Source organism: Dryobates pubescens, chromosome 18 (genome assembly GCF_014839835.1).
Source record: "Dryobates pubescens isolate bDryPub1 chromosome 18, bDryPub1.pri, whole genome shotgun sequence".
In the NCBI taxonomy this organism is placed as follows: Eukaryota; Metazoa; Chordata; class Aves; order Piciformes; family Picidae; genus Dryobates; species Dryobates pubescens.
Window position 1 is genome coordinate 22,467,651 of NC_071629.1, and position 16,501 is coordinate 22,484,151.

The window sequence follows — 16,501 nt, forward strand, 5'->3', positions numbered from 1 at the left end:
CCCAGCTGCAGGACCCTGCATTGTGAGACCTACACAACACATTCCCACATGCTCTGGGCCACCTGGCTCTCTTCTAGCAAGGTGGAACAGCTCAGACAGGACCTCTGTCCTAAAGCAGCTTATACCTCCCACCTTCAGGCAAATGAAGAGGCCTCAGCCAGCAGGCAGCAGCCAAGGCAGGGTGTCTGGGTGCCACCACGTGGAAAGACTCCTGCTGCTTTGACTGCTGGCAGCCACTTCCACTGCTGGCCACATCCACACCTGCACAAAAAGCCATCATCAGGCTTGCCCCATGGTCTGGGCACCAGAGCAGGGCTCCTTGGGAAGGAGCAGGACACAGCACCTGATGGTCCCACAGAATGCATGGAGCACCTGAGGCTCTTTAATGTGGGAATGGACAAAAGGTTCAGGCCTTCCCCAGAATTTAAGCAACTACAAGTCAAGACAACAGCTCCAAGAACTTCTTTGAAAGCAAAACCTCTGCTCAGAGCCTTCTTCACTTCCCCCTGTACAGAAGCTGCCAGAGAGTCTCAATCCTTCCTAGCAAGGAAACCAAGTGGAATAGCTTTGAAGCCAGAGAGCCTGCTGGCACTGCCAACCAAATCTGACACATTTCAGGGCTACAGAACATCCTCCCCCCCAGGCAGCTGCATCCATCACAAAAGAAGAGCAAACAAAGGCCCCAAGGAAGCATCTGCCCAGCCTCAGTGGGACTGACAGCAAAGCAGTGTGTCCCCAGAAGGAAACACAACCACCCATTGCCCACAGGGACTCTGCAGCACAGGCACTGACAGCACAGAGCAGTTGCTGCTGCATGCTCCAAGCAAAAGGAGCACACCTGCTCCTGCAGCACCACAGCTGCTTGGTGGCCCAGGCTCCCACATGGCCACCACCAGCAGGGCTGTCACCACTGATGACTTGTGACAGGGGCTTGAAGTGGTAGGATGAGGAGCCATGGTGTGGAGCTGGAAGAGACTGGAGTCACAGAATCACAGGGACCTCTGGAGATCACCCAGTCCAACCCCCTGCCAGGGCAGGGGCACCCAGGGCAGGGCACACAGAACACAGCCAGGGGGGTTGGAAAGGCTCCAGAGCAGAGACTCCACAGCCTCTCTGGGCAGCCTGCTCCAGGGCTCAGCAGCCTCACAGCAAGGAATTGTCTCCTCGTGTACAGGAGGTGGCACCTCCTGGGTTCCAGCTTGTACCCTCTGCTCCTTGCCCTGTCATTGGGCACCACCAAACAGAGCCTGGGACCTTGATCCTGACACCTACCCATCAGATATTGATAGACATTGATCAGATCCCCTCTCAGCCTTCTCCAAACTAAACAGCCCCAGGGCTCTAAGCCCTTCTTTGTAGCAGGGATGTTCAAGCTCCTTCATCATCCTCATAGCTCTCTGTTGGACTCTCTCCAGCAGGTCTCTGTCTCTTGAGCTGGGGAGCCCAGCACTGGACCCAGGATTGCAGCTGTGGTCTCAGCAGGGCAGAGCAGAGGGGGAGCAGAACCTCCCCAGCCCTGCTGGCCACACTTTCCTTGATACTCCCTTGACTAGGAAGAAATTCTTCAGAGTGAGGGTGGGGAGACACTGGCACAGGTTGCCCAGGGAGGCTGTGGCTGCCTCCTCCCTGGAGGTGTTGAAGGCCAGGCTGGATGAGGCCCTGAGCAACCTGTGCTGGTGGGAGGTGTCCCTGCCCATGGCAGGAGCTGGATGAGCTTTGAGGTCCCTTCCAACCCAACCCATTCTGTGAGGCTTCAATTTCTCCCTAGTCTTCACAGACACTGCCTAGGGATAACACACTCAGTTTCCTGCACTCCAGCACTCTGAACCCAGCCATAAAGCTCCCACCTCCCAGTTTTAAGCAACCCTTTGAGTCACAAACAGTTAACTGTGCTCTGACAATGGCTGCAGCTGTGGGGACTTCGAACAGCTCAGGGAACCTTGGAAGGAAAGCAGAACTCCTTTTGCCCTATCTGCTCAAGCTTTTACCTCCCACTCAGGCTGCCACCCCTATGCAGCACAGCAGAGCAGTGCTGAAGGCAGCTCTCCCTCTGCACCGAGCCCAAGGCCATCAAAGCCAACTCTCCTAAGCCATTAAGAGTCATTTGCAAAGTTCTGTGCTATCGCTGCGGTGGAACAGCCAAGGGCTGGCTCTCACTCCCAGGCTGCCAGCTACTAGAGGACAGAAAAGCCTCAGAATTGTTCCATTTCTCTCACAGTGCAGTCCCCCAGAAAGCTGGGGGGGTTTTGCCAGCACAGATGTATCAGCTAAGAGAAACAACCCAGCCTTGGACCAAGCACGACAGCGACTTCATCAACACCACAGCCGTCAGAAGCAGAGCATCCCTGACAGCTTGCTGGTGGTGTCCGTGGAGGTGATACGGCAGGGCTAGCAGAAACACTCTGGGCAGGAGCACAGGATGCTGAGGGCTGGGAGGGAGCCCTGGAGATCAAGTCACAGAACGAGGGAATCACAGAATAGATGGAATGGAAGAGACCTCCAAGCTCATCCAAGCCCAACCTTCCACCCAGCACTGCAGGGTCAGCACCAAACCCTGTCCCTAAGCACCAGCTCCACCGCTGTGGAACACCCCCAGGGGTGGTGACTCCAGCACTGCCCTGGGCAGCCTCTTCCAGTGTCTGAGATCCCTTCCAGGGCAGAAATATTTCCTGAGATCCAGCCTGAAGCTCCCCTGCTGCAGCTTGGAGCCATTGCCTCTGCTCCTGTCTCTTGCCACCAAGGAGCAGAGGCTGCCCCCTCCTTGCTCCAAGCTCCCCTCAGTAAATTTGCAGATGAGAGCAAGCTGGGGGCAGGAGTTGATCTGCTGGAGGGTAGAGAGGCTCTGCAGAGGGACCTGGACAGGCTGGGCAGATGGGCAGAGGCCAAGGGCAGGAGATTGAACACATCCAAGTGCCAGGGGCTGCACATTGGCCACAGCAACCCCAGGCAGTGCTACAGGCTGGGGTCAGAGTGGCTGAGAGCAGCCAGGCAGAGAGGGACCTGGGGGTGCTGGTGGACAGCAGCTGAACAGGAGCCAGCAGTGTGCCCAGGCAGCCAGGAGGGCCAATGGCATCCTGGCCTGCATCAGGAACAGTGTGGCCAGCAGGAGCAGGGAGGTCATTGTGCCCTGTGCTCAGCACTCCTGAGGCCAAACCTTGAGTCCTGTGTCCAGTTCTGGGCTCCTCAGGTCAGGAAGGAGGTTGAGCTGCTGGAAGGTGTCCAGAGAAGGGCAAAAAAGCTGGGGAGGGGTCTGGAGCACAGCCCTGTGGGGAGAGGCTGAGGGAGCTGGGGTTGCTTAGCCTGCAGAAGAGGAGGCTCAGGGGAGACCTTATTGCCATCTGCAACTGCCTCAAGGGAGGTTGTAGCCAGGTGGGAGTTGGTCTCTTCTCCCAGGCAACCAGCACCAGAACAAGAGGACACAGTCTGCAGCTGTGCCAGGGGAGGTTTAGGCTGGAGGTGAAGAAGAAATTCTTCCCAGCAAGAGAGATTGGCCATTGGGATGTGCTGCCCAGGGAGGTGGTGGAGTCCCCATCCCTGGAGGTGTTTAAGAAGAGCCTGGATGGGGTGCTTGGTGCCATGGTTTAGTTGATCAGATGGTGCTGGGTGCTAGGTTGGACTTGATGATCTCAGAGGTCTTTTCCAACATGGTCTGCAGTGGAAACTCCAACCCCCCTGCACAGCAGGGCCACCTAGGACAGGTCACACAGGAACACATCCCAGTGGGTGGGGAAGATCTCTAGAGAAGGAGACTCCCCAACCTCTCTGCAACCTGTTGCAAGCTCATCTGCAGTCTCCACCAAGGTTGTTTCTGTGTTGCATGGACTGTAAGCACTTTCTGCTGGCTGGAGCACACTAAGGGCATCCAGCCCTTGAGGTAGCAGCATTGGGGCTTTCACTTGCAGGGTGTCAAGAGGGAGGGGACAGACTCTTCTCAGCTGCACCCTGGGACAGGACAAGGAACAACGGATGGAAACTGCAGCACAGGAGCTTCCACCTCAACATGAGGAGGAACTTCTTCCCTGTGAGGCTCACAGAGCCCTGGAGCAGGCTGCCCAGAGAGGTTGAGGAGTCTCCTGCTCTGGAGCCTTTCCAGCCCCATCTGGATGTGCTCCTGTGTGACCTGTGCTGGATTCTATGCTCCTGCTCTGGCTGGGGGGTTGGACTGGAAGATCTCCAGAGGTCCCTTCCAACCCCTAACATCCTGTGAGCTGTGATCCTGATCAGTTCAGCTAGCAGAGGCTGTGCTCTTAGAGCCAGACCTGCTGGCCTTGGTCACCACTGCCAAGGAAAGGCATCCAAGGGGCATGTCACTGAAATGCACTCAACATGAGCTACTTAGCTATTTTCTTAAGGAATTCCACATTTTTCTCAGCATGTGCCCAGCTCTGGAGCTCCCAGCACAGGAAGAACATGGAACTGTGAGAGCAGGTCCAGAGGAAGCCACAAGCATGACCAGAGAGCTGGAACACCTCCCCTGTGGGGACAGGCCAGGAGAGCTGGGGGTTGTTGAGCCCAGAGAGGACTTCAGAGAGACCTAACAGTGCCCTTCCAGTATCTGAAAGAAGCCTACAGGACAGCTGGAGAAGGACCTTTTACAAAGGCATGCAGGGACAGGATGGGTGGTAATGGCTTCAGAGTGGAAGAAGACAGGCTTTGATTAGACATGAGGAAGAAGCTCTCCACTATTAGAGTGATGAAGCACTGGAATGGCAGAGAAGTAGTGGAGACTCCAACCTGGAACTGTTCAAAGCCAGGCTGGATGAGGCCTTGAGCAACCTGGTCTGCTGGGAAGCGTCCCTGCCAATGGCAGGGGGGGTGGAACTGGATGATCTTCAAGGTCCCTGCCAACCTAAACCATTCCAGGATGCCAGGACAACAAAAAGAAAACAATCTCTCCTTTAAAGGTACCAGAGGCAAGGTTTGACTTTGCATGCCCAATGTCACCCTGTTTCCAGCCACTTCAGGAGCCCTTTCCATAAGCAGCTCCATTTCCCTTCCCCTCTGAGCCACCCTGGAGCTTAATGAAGGGCTCCTGATCAATCTCACACACTGCCTCTGTGGTGATACCAGCTGGGCATACTTCCCCCCTGCTCTCTGAGCAAGCCAAATCCTCCCAGGCTGGCTGAGATGATCCCTGTGCTCATCATCTCCTGGAGGCCTTTGGGTTTTTCCCCTGGAGGTATTTCCCCAGCCCTGGAGGTTTTTGCAGCCAGGCTGGATGTGGCTCTGAGCAACCTGCTGTAGTGGCAGGGGGGTGGACCTGGCTGATCCTTGAGGTCCCTTCCAACCCTGACAGCTCTGTGACTCTGTGATCTGCTGGCAGGCTGGCTGAGAGCATCCCTGTGCTCATCCTCTCCTCCCAGGCACGCTCTGCCAGCAGTTGTTGGAACACACTGCAGACTGGCTCAGGGAGTCTTTGTGTGACCCTTTCCTTTCTGGCTGGGGAAGTCTGCTGCTCTGCTTCATGCCTGGCATCCCCAGAAGTTGTGCCAGCAATGACACAAGTCACAGAAGTCCCCAAGCCACTACTCCTGAGACAGATCAGGTACAGCTGAACTACAGCCTCCAACGACTTTCAGCTCAGTGAATCGTTAACAGGAGAGTCTACAAAACAATCATCCCCCCCACAAAAAGAAAGTGTTGGCTGGGGCAAAGTCACTTGAATTCATTTTTGACACCTGGTGCCCAGCCAGGGCTCACTAGAAAGCCTTGCTGCTTTGAAGCACAGCAGCATGCTAATGTGTGCTGGCAGCACGCCACCCGGGCTGAACTTCCACAGCGAAGGGAAATGTTTCCAAGCCCAACTCTGAGCAGGCTGGAATCAAAGAGCTCACAAGGACTGCACTCCAGAGAACACTGCAGCCCAGCTACTACCCAAACTTATTTTTCCTTCTCTGTTGTTTTGTGGTGGTGGTGGTGTTTTTCCTTCCCCACTATCACCACTCTGCAGCACACTCTGGTATTAAATGGGATTGCAGAACAGGCTCTACCATGAAATCACAGAAGTGGGGAGAGTGCCCTGAAGGTTCTTCATTAGCATTATCTCTGTGTGTAGCTCGCTGGGGAGAGAATAAGGAAGGCTCTGCTGGGGCATTCGATTCAAATGGATGAGCCAGATTTAAGTGGGCGAAGGAGGTACTTCTGGTGCAGACTTCAGGCTCGGCACCGGCTTCATTCACGCTCAGAGCATCCAAGCTGAAGAGCCCTTTGCCGCACGAAGCCGAAGATGCGCACCTGAACGACACAAGGGGCAGAGGCAGGGCTCGGAGCGCTCGCAAGTTCACGCCACACTCTCCATAGCCAAGGCAGAAGGTCCCGAGCAGCACCCAGCGAAAACACAGCTCGGGCTCATTGCTATGCCAGCAGGGAGAAGTGGAAGTCGGCGAGTTGGTTCGAGCCTGCCGTTACACCCCCGTTCCTAAGGGCTGCGCCTCAGAACTCAGCCCCGAAACTCCTTCCTGCAACCAGACCTCGAGGAGGGAACAATAAACGCCGCGGAGCAGAAAGTGCCGGGAGAAGGAAGAGAACCACGGCAGCAAAACAATGCCTGGAAAAGGGGAGCCGAAGACCCTGCTCCAGAGGCACAAAGCACACCAGCCGGGACGGGAGCACAGAGCCAAGGGTGACCCCCGGCGCGGTCAGCCCCGCTTTGTCCCCGGCCGTTCCCTCCCGGGACCCCCGCCCTGACCGACCCCCGCGCCGGCTCTCCCGAACCTCCTCGTCCTACTCCACCGCCCCCACCCCCGGAGGCAAGGGACACTTTTGCCCTGCCGCCGGCACACGGCGCCCCCCTCCTTCCTGCAGGATCCTGCCCCTGCGAAGCGGGCACCGCACCTCTTCCCCCCGCACAGACCGGCGCTCCCCGACCGCCGGCCCTCCCGGCAGCGCCGTTGCGCCCCGCCAAGCGCCAGCGGGGCACCCCGGCTCCCGCCCGCAGGCAGGGCACCCTCCGGCGCCCGCCGCGCTCCCGCCCCCCGGCAGCACCCCGGACGGACGCGGAGCGCCGGCCTCGCCGCCCCGCTGCACCGCTCACGGAACGCGGCCCCGCTCCTGCTCCCCGGCCGCAGAGGCCCCGCAGGACGCGGGGCGCCGGCCGCTCCGGAACCCCGAGCGGGGCAGAACCCGGGGAGCGTAGCCGCGCACCGCTCTCACCTGCCGGACTGCAGCTCGCCCGCCCGGGCCCGGCCACGGGGCCCGCTCAGAAGCGGTCCCAAAGTCCCGAGCGCGGCCCGGGAGCGCGTCCCCGCTGCCCGCTCCCGCCCGCCGCCGCCTGGCCCCGCCTGCCGGCCCCGCGCGTCACTCACCGCCAACATGGCGGGGGGCGGGCAGCACGCATGCGCCGGGGGCGGCGGGGCGGGGGCAGGGGGCGCGCCCGGGGGCGGGGTCGCGGGGGGTGTGGCCTGTGCGCGGCGGGGAGGGGAAGGGGGGGAGGTGTCTGTGCTGGTGGCGGGGAGGACCGCAGCTGGAGTAAAGAGGTCAGGGCCGGGGGTCCCACCGCAAGGACATCGAGGGGCTGCAGCGTGTCCAGAGAAGGGCAACCAAGCTGGGGAAGGGTCTGGAGAGCAGGGCTGCGGAGGAGCAGCTGAGGGAGCTGGGGCTGTTCAGCCTGAAGGAGAGGAGGCTGAGGGAGACCTCATTGCTCTCTACAGCTGCCTGAAAGGAGGCTGCAGTGACGTTTGGGTTGGTCTCTTCCCCACAAGTACCAAGTGATGGGACGAGAGGAAATGGTCTCAAGCTGCTTCAGGGGTGGTTTCAGTTGAAGATTAGGGAAAATGTCTCTGCTGGATTGGCAGAGGCTGCCCTGGGAGGTGGTGGAGTCCCCATCCCTGGAGCTGTTCAATAAACCTGTGGCCATGGCTCTTGAGGTCATGGTTTGGTGGCCATGGTGGGGTTGGGTTGGTGGTCGGACTGGATGAGATCAGAGAGCTTTTCCAATGGTAATGATTCAGTGAAGAAGTGAATTCCTTTTTCTTAAAAAGAAATTGTTGAGAGTGAGGCTGGGGAGGCTCTGGCACAAGCTGTGCCAGAGGAGGCTGTGGCTGTCCCCTCCCTGGAGCTGTTGAAGGCCAGGCTGGATGAGGCCTTGAGCAAGTTGGGCTGGTGGGAGGGGTCCCTGCCCATAGCAGGGGGTTGGAACTAGGTATCTTTAAGATCCACCTCAACATGAGGAGAAACTTCTTCACTGCGAGGCTCACAGAGCCCTGGAGCAGGCTGCCCAGAGAGGTTGTGGAGTCTCCTTCTCTGGAGCCTTTGCAGCCCCATCTGGATGTGTTCCTGTGTGACCTGTGCTGGATTCTCTGCTCCTGCTCTGGCAGGGGGTTGGGCTGGAAGATCTCCAGAGGTCCCTTCCAGCCCCTAACATCCTGGGATCCCTTAGAACCCAAACCATTATCTTATTTTGTGAGTCTATAGATGAAGGGATGGAAGGAAGGATAGAGTGAGAGATGGAGGGGATGAAGTGCACAGGGGCAGGAGTTCTGCTGGGAGAGGGCTACCTCCAGGAGCACCATGCATCAGGAGAGCTGCTGGAAGAGCAGGAAGAACAGCAAGAGACAGAAGCAGTCCTCGGTGACTTCATGAATGTGAGTGATAGCTGTACAAAAACCAGGGGATTCAACTGGGACCAGCAGAAGGCCAACCTCAAGTTGCTCTCTGGATTGTCTGGCTGCAGAGATGGAGATGGTGGCAGACAATGATCTTTACAACAAAACCAATTCTGTGATTCCATGGCTCTTTAGTGTTTGCTGCTGGCAAGCTCAGAACTGCCTTGCCTGCTCCTGCTAGCACTGCAGGATGGTAACCCTGAAGTTTCTTTGCAGTCCTCCTTGCCATGGCTGCAGGTTTGGTCTGGGGAGTGCTGTTTTCCTGCCTGTAGTGTTTCCTGTAAACAGCTCTAATTACACAACTCCCAACGTTCAGCTCATGTTTGGCTGTAGGTGATCCCAGGGCAAATCATGGCTTAGTAAACCCCAGCCAACCCTAATGAAGTTACAGGAATTCCAGTAATGCAATCCAGGGCAGAACTACTTCTGAAGCCATAGGGAGCTTTGCAGGCAAGATTGCAACCACCTCCTCACAGCAGCTCTGTAACTGCAGCTTAAAAGATCACAGAAACATAGAAGCCTCTTGCTTGTAAAAAACCTTTCAGCTCATCCAGTCCAACCTTTCCTAACTCTGCCAAGGCTGCTGCTAAACCATGGCCCTCAGCACCACATCTCTGCCTCTTTGAAACACCTCCTGGGGTGGGGATGCAGCCACCTCCCTGGGCAGCCTGTGCCAGGCTCTGAGAACCCTTCCAGTGAAGAAGTTTCTTCTGATGTGCAACCTAAACCTCCCCTGGGGCAACTGGAGGCCATTTCTTCTTGTCCTCTCCCCTGATAGTAAGGAGAAGAGCCCAACCTCCACCTCACTGCAAGCTCCTTTCAGGGAGCTGTAGAGAGCAGTGAGGTCTCCCCCCAGCCTCCTCTTCCCCAGGCTGCACAACCCCAGCTCCCTCAGCTGCTCCTCCCCAGCCCTGTTCTCCAGACCCTTCCCCAGCTTCTTTACCCTTCTCTGGACCTGCTGCAGCCTCTCAATGTCCTTCTTGCATTGAGTGCCCCAAAACTGAAACCACTACTCAAGATCCACACCACCAGTGCTGAGTACAGTGGGAAAATCACTGCCCTGCTCCTGCTGGCCACACTACTGCTGATCCAAGCCAGGATGCTGGTGGCCTTCTAGAACCCTGGAGGAAAGGTTAACCAACCCTTGAGACCATACCCTTGGGGCATTGCGTACCTCCAACACTGCTTGCTTCAGAGTTGGCTTTTATCTGGCAATTACTTTAATTGGCTCATTAAAGGCAGTGCATCACCCACCTCAGACTGAAAGGGATTCAGGTTGGGTAACTCCTGAATAGATTTTGCTATGGACAGATTCAGGTTCACTTCACATTGTTAGCAGCAACTGAAGCAAACTGAAGCACAAAGAACCAACTCGTCTCTACACTCAAGCTGACAGCAAATTCAGTCTCTGATTTGCAGCAGGAAGCCATTTTTGGTGTGTGTTTTTTCCTACATCTGCCCATGAAAGTGGTCTTCAGCATACACCAGCAGCAGCCCCAAATTCACCTTACAAAAGCTTGGGAAGAACACATCTGTGCTGAGGAAAGATATGGCCATGGTGACACAGTGGGTGCTGCACCACCGCTCCCAGACAGAGTAACTGCAGGCCTGGGAAGTGCTCACACAGTGCTTTACAAGAGGCAGATTTAATCTGAGACTCACAGAATGGCTCAGGTTGGAAGGGACCTCAGAGATCACCTCCTCCAACCTCCATGGACAGGGACACCTCTCAACTAGACTTGGCTGCCCAAGACCTCATCCAGCCAGGCCTTGAACACCTCCAGGCAGGGGACATCCACAGCCTCCCTGGGCAGCCTGTGCCAGAGTCTCAGCAGCTTCACACTGAGGAACTTCCTCAGCTCCACTCTAACCCTGCTCTGCCTCAGCTCCAAACCATTCCCCCTTGGCCTGGCTTCAGACCCCCTCAGCAAAAGTCTCTCTGCAGCTTCCTGCAGGATCCCTTCAGGTCCTGGCAGGCAGCTCTGAGGTGCCCCTGGAGCCTTCTCTTCTCCAGGCTGAACACCCCCAGCCCCCTCAGCCTGTCCCCATGGCAGGACTGCTCCAGCCCTTCGATCATCCTTGTGGCCACCTCTGGCCTCACTCCTGCAGCTCTGTGTCCTCCTTTTGCTGGGGACAGCAGAGCTGGAGGCAGGAGTGGAGGTGAGGTCTGGGCAGAGCAGAGCCCAGGGGCAGAATCCCCTCTGCTGCCCTGCTGCCCACCCTGCTCTGGCTGCAGCTTGGCACACAGCTGCCTGCTGGGCAGCAGGAGGCACTGCTGGCTCCTGGGGAGCTGCTCAGCACTCAGCACCCCCAAGGCTTTTTCTGCTGGGCTGCTCTCAACCCACTCTGCACCCAGCCTGGATTGGTGCCTGGGGCTGGCCCAGCTGCAGGACCTTGCCCTGTGACTCGTTGACCCTCCTGCAGCTGGCCCTGGCCACTTCTCAAGCCTGTCAAGATCCTTCTGGATGCCATCCCTGCCCTCCAGGGAGTGCAGCTCAGCACACAGCTTGGTGCCAGCAGCAAATCTGCTGGGGCTGCCTCAATGCCACTGCCCCTGTGGCTGACAGAGAGGTCAGACAGCCCTGGATGCAGCACAGTAGCACTGAGTTCCTTGGCTTTTTCTTTCTTTCTTTCCCTTATGAAGAGACTTAAATTTGCCATCCCCAGAGACTGCAGCTACAAAGCACACATTCCTCTCAATAAAAAGCTTCTCCAGGTGTGTTAGTCCCCAGGCAATGTCTCCAGGGCAGGTTTAAGGAGGGCTCCTGGCCAAGTTTCTAGCCCAGCCTTCTAAGCATTCTGAAATACTTCCCCCCCTGCTTGCTTGCATGGCACACATGGGGTTTGTACAGCCCAGGTTCCATCCCATGTCACAGGTTACCTTTCTCACCTTTTCTGCTAAGGACTTGGCACATGCCTGGAGCTGGCAGTGCTGCAGTGCTCTTCTAACAGTGCCACCATCCCACTCTGAACACCTGCAAAGTTGTCCCAGCCTTTGCCTAGCACCTCCCATAGATTTGGCTCCAGGGGTACCCAGAAGATGAGAGCCCAGCTGCAGAGGGGGAAGGCTGGAATGCTCTGTCCAGCAAAACTGGGCCTAAGGATCAGCAGGATGAGGGAGGTGATTTTGTTCCTCTTCTCTGCTCTGCTGAGACCCCACCTGCAGCACTGCCTCCAGTTCTGGGGAGTGAGTCAAGAAGAGGGCATAAGGACAATGGGTGACAGGCTGAGGGAGTTGGGGCTGTTCAGCCTGGAGAAGAGAAGGCTCCAGGGACACCTTAGAGCAGCCCTCCAGTCCCTGAAGGGGCTCCAGGAGAGCTGGGGAGGGACTTTCACAGTATCACAGTATCACCAAGGTTGGAAGAGACCTCAAAGATCATCGAGTCCAACCTGTAAACTTTTGACAAGGGCTGGGAGTGACAGGGCAAGGGACAATGGCTTTGAGCTGGGAGAGGGGAGATTGAGACTGGGGATGAGAAGAAATTCTTTAGAGTGAGGGTGGGGAGACTCTGGCACAGGCTGCCCAGGGAGGCTGTGGCTGCCTCCTCCCTGGAAGTGTTGAAGTCCAGGTTGGACGAGGCCTTGAGCAACCTGTGCTGGTGTGCATGGCAGAGGGGTTGGAAGTGGAGGATCTTGAAGGTCCCTTCCAACCCAAAGCACTCTGTGATTCTATGTTTCTATGTTTCTATTCACCTCACAATTGTTTTGCCTTGATATTAGGGGTTAGGGAGAGAGAACAAAATCAGCATTTCCTGTTCAGCAACTTTACAACTTGGTTGTATCTAAAAAGCAAAGATAAACACCTACCCACCACCACCTGAGCTCAAAAGAATTCACTCAGAACCTTTGCCATGAACTACAACAGGATCTGGTCCCAAGCTAAATGCACAACTTGGGGAGTAGAGGAGCTAAGTGTGGTTAAGCTTCAATAGCTTCTGAGAAGGTAGGTTCACTAAGTGTAGCTCTTCAGATAGTCACTGGTGAACAAATCTTGTTGGAGCAAGACCAGTAGAGGTCACAAAGAAGATCAGAGGGCTGGAGAAACTCTTATCATAGGACCCCAGGCTGCCAGCCTGGAAGGGACCCCAGGGATCCTCTGCTCCAACCTCTCCAGGTAACAGTGCAGTTGCCATGAGCTGGCTCAGCACCCTGGCAAGCTGAGTCTCAAACTGCCCAGTGCAGGGCACTCCACTGCTGCCCCTGGGAGATGATTCCAGGGTCTGACTGTGCTCATGGCAAACATTTTCTGCTGGAGTGCAATGGGAATGTCCCCAGCAGTACCTTGTCCCCATCCCCCCTTGTCTGTTCCATGGCACTCCTTGTACCCAGGGAGTCTCCATCCTCCTGGCAGCCACCCTTCATGTCCTGCTCCATGGTGATGAGGTCTCCCCTGAGCCTTTTCTTCTGAAGGCTGTTTTCCCCTTCTACAAGCAGGGTTCCAAGGAGCACAGAGGTAATTACAGACCCATTAGACCCATCCAATCCAACCATCAACCCAACACCACCATGGCCACTAAACCATGGCCACAAGTGCCATGGCCACACATTTCCTGAACACCTCCAGGGATGGGGACTCCACCACCTCCCTGGCCAGCCTGTGCCAGTCCCTGACCACTCTGGCAGGAAAGACATTTGTCCTCATCTCCAATTTGTCTTAATATCCAACCTACAACTCCATGGGCACAGTTTTCCTGCAAGGTTTCTCAGCATCTCCCCCTGCCTAGACACCTCTGGTGCCCACAGGGGAAAATGGAAATGCCAGTTTCCAGCCTCATGCTTCAGGGCAGGGAAATGGGCATTGTCTTTCTCACCATCCCAGCAGTGCTAGGATGAGGGCGAGCAGAAACTCACTGAGCTACAGCCACACCTGCCTAGAGAGCTGCAGGCAGCCCTCAGAATGAAATGAGACTAGAGCTGGTTAAGAATGAGGCACCCTCAGGAAGTTTGTAATGACAGAAGCCTGAGTGGTGCAATATATAAGACTGAAGGATGGGATGGCATCCAAAGGGACCTGGACGGGCTGGAGAGCTGGCTGAGGGGAATCTCATGAAGTTCAATGAGGCAAAGTGCAAGGTCCTGCACCTGGGTTGGGGCAGTCTCCACTATCAGTCCTGGCTGGGGGTGATGAGATTGAGAGCAGCCCTGCAGAGAAGGCCTTGGGGGTGCTGGTGGGGGAGAAGCTGGACAGGAGCCAGCACTGGGCACTGGCAGCACAGAAGGCCAAGGGCAGCCTGGGCTGCATCCAAAGCAGTGTGGCCAGAGCTGGAGAGAGAGGATCCTGCCCCTCTGCTCTGCTCTGGGGAGACCTCACCTGCAGGGATGGGTCCAGATATGAGGCCACCAACACAAGAGAGACCTGGAGCTGATGGAGAGGGTCCAGAGGAGTCTACCAAGATGATCAGAAGGCTGGAGAATCTCTGCTAAGGCTGAGAGAATTGAGTCTGTTCAGCCTGGAGAAGAGAAGGCTCCAGGGAGACCTCAGAGCTGCATTTCAATATCTGCAGGGGAGCTGCAGGCAGCTGGGGAGGGACTGTTCAGAAGGGGCTGTGGGGATAGGATGAGAGGCAATGGTTTAAAAGTGGAGCAGGGCAGAGTTAGGTTGGACATCAGGAGGAAGCTCTGCACAGTGAGCCTGGAACAGGCTGCCCAGGGAAGTGCTTGAGGCTCCATCCCTGGAGCCATCCAAGCTCAGCCTGGCTGTGTCCCTGTGCAGCCTGCTCTAGCTGGAGCTGTCTCTGCTGCCTGCAGGGACTTGGACAATGCCCTTTTTGAGGGTCCCTTCTAACCTGATGCAATCTGTGAATCTGTAAAATAGATATTAAAGCTCTGTGAAAAAGGTATTGGATGTGTCTGTCCTTGCCAGTGCTCTGCTTTAGGAACTGAGCAGGCAGCAGAGGCTCTCCCTGGGCTTGGCCAGGAGCTGCCTGCCCGCTCGGTGCTGGCACACACCAGCATCTCAAATCAGTTCTAATGCAGGTATTTATTTCATTCACAGCTCCAATACAGTGATTTATTTCCTTCCCAGTTGTATACAGACATGTATTTAGATCACAGTCCCAACACAGAGAGACTGTGTGGGCCAGCCTTGCTTTTCAAGCCTTTTTGCACCATTCCCACTCAATTCACCACCATAAAAATGAGAGCAGAACACCAAATTAAAGACTTCTTTTTGCTGACCCCACTTTTAACATCTCATCCTTCTTTCCCATCTTAATGCCTCATGTCTCTTTGCCCTCCATGCAGCCTGCCAGCATGGAAATGGTCATTGTTGTGGCAGCAGGGAACCACAGGCTGTAGCGAGAACCTGCCCACCTCTACCAGGCAAAACTGCAGCAGAGAAGGGAACTCAGAGTGAGCATCACTGCTGTTCTCAGGGAAACATTTCAAGTGCAAATGGAGCACCTCACTGGAGGGAGGCAATTGAAATATGAAGATATGCAGGAAGGGGGAATTGTTTTGACCACAGAGCATTAAAATTCAGCATGTGTGGGGAAAGGAAAAAAATAAGAGAGCAGAAACTATTCAGGGCACAATTAATCCAAATCTTACAAGTTCAGCAAGAGAAATGGAATAGGAAAGGAGCAGAGGGAAAGATGAGTAAATCAGAGGAGCCTTCTGCAGGAGCTGCTTGAGAGAGTCCAGCACAGAGGCACAGAGCTCCTGCAGGCAGTGCAACATCTCCCTGTGAGCACAGCTGAGGGAGCTGGGGCTGGGAGCTTGGAGCAGAGCAGCCTGAGGGCTGCCCTCATGGCTGGGGATAGAGATGTGCAGGGCTGGAGCCAGGCTCTGCTCAGGGATGGCCAAGGACAGCACAAGGGGCACTGGGGGCAAGCTGGAGCAGAGGAGGTGCCACAGTGTCCCAGTTAGAGGCCAAGCAGATTTTCTCTTGCCTCCCATGGGGGCAGAAAAATAAGACTCAGACAAATGGATTGCAGAAGTGATGGAAAGCTTAAATGGAAAAGCAGTGAGTGTTTTACAGAGAGCTCCAAGCACAGTGACAGAAGGATCCCAAAGCATACAGAGCTCCTTACAGCACACCCAGAAGCATCCCAGCATTTCCCTTCTCCCTACCTGAGGGTACACCCAACCCCCCCCCAGGGCTCTTTCTTTCTCCCCTCCACTGTTAGGCTAATCTCAGCTGGCCAGGTCTGAGACTGCCCTTCCCCCTTCTCCTCCTGGCATTAGGCCCAGCCAGGCCCAGAAGGCCTTGAGATAACTCCCCCTCCATTACCAGATAGGGAGCATCTCCCACGGGGGCAGGGAGGGAAGAGAGAGGAAGTGAGAGACCTTGCAGATGGATTTATAGGGAGCAGGACATGGTGGGTATGAAATACACAGCTCCCTCTGTCCACCCCCTGGGCTGCACACCCAGGGCACCAGAGCTGTATCTTGTGTGGCAGCAACAAGAGGCACCCAGCCCAAACTGCCAACCACAGGAACAGGAGGGAAAACATTGTCCCTGTGAGGGTGCTGAGCCCTGGAGCAGGCTGCCCAGAGAGGCTGTGGAGTCTCCTGCTCTGGAGCCTTTCCAGCCCTGTCTGGCTGTGTTCTGTGTGCCCTGCCCTGGGTGATGCTGCTCTGGCAGGGGGCTTGGACTGGGTGATCTCCGGAGGTCCCTTCCAAACCCCACCATTCAGTGATGCTGTGATTCTATGACTACAGGCCACAGCTAACATTCTGGCAGAAATGAGGCCATCCAGGGCAAGCAGAGCTCTAAGTGCCTCAGGAATTTGGACTGGTTGCAAAATTCGACCTAGCAACCACAAAGCCTGCATCTGACCTACATACACCGCTGCATTGTCCAGGGCTGCAACAGCCTCCTTAGCCTGAGAACACGGAGGACTACAAAGCAATGCTGGCAGCTAAATGCTGTGCTTTCCATTCAGACATGGTCAGGT

At 56.0% G+C, this 16,501-nt stretch overlaps 1 protein-coding gene across 3 annotated transcripts in view; it reads right to left on the bottom strand.

Annotated features, from left to right (window-relative positions):
- Nucleotides 1-7,299, bottom strand: part of LOC104307897 (kelch-like protein 13) — a 121,986-nt gene extending 114,687 nt beyond the window's left edge. For all 3 annotated transcript variants that reach the window (XM_054169546.1, XM_054169545.1, XM_054169542.1), the window contains exon 1: nucleotides 7,153-7,299. The gene's annotated coding sequence lies outside the window, so the exon portion shown is untranslated. The remainder of the gene's footprint in view (nucleotides 1-7,152) is intronic.
- Nucleotides 7,300-16,501: the final 9,202 nt, after the last annotated feature.